The sequence below is a fragment of the Glycine soja genome, chromosome 15, assembly GCF_004193775.1.
Source record: "Glycine soja cultivar W05 chromosome 15, ASM419377v2, whole genome shotgun sequence".
NCBI classification, from domain to species: Eukaryota; Viridiplantae; Streptophyta; class Magnoliopsida; order Fabales; family Fabaceae; genus Glycine; species Glycine soja.
The window spans coordinates 41,561,619-41,565,235 of NC_041016.1; the positions used below are offsets into that span (position 1 = coordinate 41,561,619).

Below are 3,617 nucleotides of genomic sequence, written 5' to 3' on the forward strand. Positions count from 1 at the left end.
TTAGTTGGTTGTTCTAAATAGCAACTGCACTTTGGGAATCCTAGAAGAGCCACCAAACAAGGACAACATCATCTACACTACTTTTGTCCATCTTTGCATACACTGTTCAAACTTTGCATGAGTGATTGAAGAGCAGAAGTCAATGCCCTTAAATAAAACATCCAACTCAATGTTGGTAATAACATCATAGGATAGTGTTATTTTTGCCCTCTCGCATGCAGTTCTCAACCTCCTTAGGGTTCTCACTAATGTCCACTTTGTTCTTCTTTTTAAATTCCTCTACAAAATAGGTCACCGTTCTGTTTTCAAAGTCCTCTCCACCTTAAGTGAGTGTTTCCAGAAGTAGCCTTATCTTGGAATACCTTATCCTTGATCGTGAGAAGTACCACCACCAAGTTCAAAGATGAAAATGTTTTTCTCTCCAACGCAATTAGTCCTCTTGTCAAGGCCATATGCAATAGCAGTAATAGTAGCTTTTCGCTGAGAATCATTGAAATAAGCAGGCACTGTTACAACAACATTCTTTACAGGTGTTTCCAAACATGCTTATGCAATCTCCCGCATCTATGTGAAGACCATAGATGATACTTCCTCAGCACAAAGATGCTTCTCCTGCCCTTTGTACTTGACAACAATCATTGGTTTGTCATTAATACCAGCAACAACTTTGAATGGCCACAACATTTTCTCTTTTTGAATAACAGGATCACTATATTTTCTACCAATTAACTCTTTTCATTTGCAAAAGTAATAAGAAGTCTCATTGTAAAATTCTATAGGGAAATATAAAGGAAAGTAGTAATATTTGTGAATACTTGAGAAAAGAAAATATACTAATACAAAAGTTATAAGAAGTCTCATTGTAAAAATCTATAGGGAAATGTAAAAGGTTAAACACAACTAATCAAATTTTACACAGAAAAAGAGAGGAGCTCTACTCTATATGTTCCTTATCTTCAGCTAATACAATATTTTTATACTATGACTTGCATAAGCACATCCTACATTTGAGTCACTAAACAGGAAAAATAAACCTTATGAAATTCATCAGTACATTGTAGTAGACTGTTTACTTTAGAAAATTGGGGTTGATACTAACATTTCATAGTCTTTAGTACTAAATCAAATAATTTAGAATTTATGGATTAATAGATTTAGTAAGATGCTATTACAATTTATTTAGTTTAACTTTAACACCTTGTGTTGTAACAGTATTTTAGTCATTCCTGCATTTCCTAGTCAAGGAATATGTTGTCTGGCTAGGTTGTCAAGGTTTCATTTGGTCTTGTCTTATCTTGATGCATATATGCTACTCAATGATATAGTATTAGAATTTCGAAGTCCACATTCCTTTAGGATCTCATGCTGAAAACCTCATAGGACAAGTTGGCAAAGTATGCATAATGAAAAGCTTCTTTAAAAAATAATGAACAAAGTTATAAATTCATTCAGCAGAATGCAATGTTCTTAATCCCATGGTAAAATCAAACACTAGCACACAACTCCATCTTGAATCTGTTTGAATCTGAGTAGCTATACTAATAAGTAGTAACCTTTCACTTCTAGCTTATGTTCCTAATACCATTCTTCTCCCATGGCCTCCACCAGGAACCATAGCTGCACTAGTTAATGGGTAACCAGTCATTTTATAGTTATGGTTCCAAGATAGTGACAGTGATCTAACTGGGAAACTTGTTAGCTATCAAAAAATCAGTGACCTCAACCAAAGAAAGCAGCTTGCTCCATATAAGTTAAAGTTCCTACCAACAAGCTAAGTGAGACTGAGGTCAAATCTTCTAAGAATTCATAAGAAGTCTTAGTTCAACCCCATAAAATTGGAGGCTACGTACATAATGAGAATAGTTGTGGTATCATGGTCTGTAACCAGCAGAGTTAATATATTTTCCTTCAATTGTTTATCTTCTTCTCCATCTTCTCTGCTATTTTTCATATCTAATTCTAAGGATTCTAAGAAATCTCGTTTAATGTCTTGGCAACTTTCCCTCTAAAATATTATAGAATCCAGCATCTAGTGCATAATATCCCGGAGCATGCACACATGCATAGCATTTGTATCCGAGGAAAGGAGAATTCAGTGATCCTCATAATTGAATTAGTGAACCTAGCCTGTTTAATGGTGTGTCATGTGTGGTTAGTTGTGTATTACTTTATTACCTTGATACTGCAATGAAAATTCTGTCTCTGAAAGTTTAAAAGGCAATGAAGCAAATATGGAACAAATAATCCTAAACTTTGACCAAACATTTCATGTTCCTCCCAAGAAGGCTCTAAACTCATGATCAAGTGTTCAATCACTTTTAGAGTAAACTATTATATTTAATATTTCAAATATTGATTTATTATCAAATAAGATGCATAACCAAATATGGAAATTTTTATTGTTTGAAAACTTATTGGAACTCCAATTAGAAGCCTCTTCAAGAACAAGGACTATCTCTTTTGTGTGCCTCCCAAGTGCCTTGCCATTGTAGGGTATCTTATAAGCCCTGAAAGAAAACTTGAATTTGAGAAGAATTTGTGACACCCTCTACCCCACACATATATGTACTAATAATAAAAGAAGTAATTAAAAGAAAAATTAAACTTAATTCAAGTTTTTAAAACATATTTAAATACAAGCCTTTCAAGAGGGTAGCAGGCTCACATTCACCTTTCTAACATCATCATAAAACTTTTCTAAATAAATAATAAATTCACTTCGGCTCAAACAAGGCCGTCTATAAAATCCTATACCCCAATGCCACATCCTATCAGAGCATTGTGTCCCGACGTCCTCCAGCACATGGTTCCTTAAAGCAATTCACCTAGTCATCTGCTCCCCCGAACACAAAGTTCAAGATCATCACAGGATCCAAATACAAACAACACACGGGGAGTGAGTTATCACATTCCTAACTAATAGAGAAACAAGACAACTAGATATACATATCATATAAACCAAATAAAACTTAGTTACACGTAATTCACGTAATTCCACCACTTTGTCATTCAAAGTTCACTTTTCAATCATCAATCACATTACACAGGAATCACACACTCCGATCAAGACATAATAACACATCAATTTCAAAATAAACAATTAGCAAGCGTATTCAACAGTTATGCTAAGACTCAATCCTATATGCAATGTGGTACCATGTCAGTGAAAAACCTCGTCGGGCGCCTAGGAGTACATGACAAGACAAACCACACAATAGTAAGTCAAGTCACTCTCACTAGGTAATATCATAGGGAGACCAGTCAGGGTCACAGTGTTTTGCGAGAATGCTCCAACCATATGGGATCAACTTAGGCTTAAAGGAGCACTTAAACCGTGTGACCCCCAAGGCCTACACTCTGAAGAGTCCGTCAGGGTCTCTCCCTCCTGATTCAGGTCCAACCCAAAAAACATTTTAGCTCACAGACTCTATCTATGAACTGTACAAAACACACGACTCCTCAATTGTTCTCAAAATAATTTTAACTCGTCACCCTTTAAGGGTCTTATCATTAACTCGTCGCCCTTAAAGGGACTTAACATTAACTTGTTGCCCAAAAAGGGACTTAGCATCAACTCATCGCCCTAAAAGGGACTTAAAATCAACTCGTCCTCCTAA

At 35.5% G+C, this 3,617-nt stretch overlaps 1 pseudogene; it reads right to left on the reverse strand.

Annotated features, from left to right (window-relative positions):
- Positions 1-684, reverse strand: LOC114386153 (annotated as a pseudogene).
- Positions 685-3,617: the final 2,933 nt, after the last annotated feature.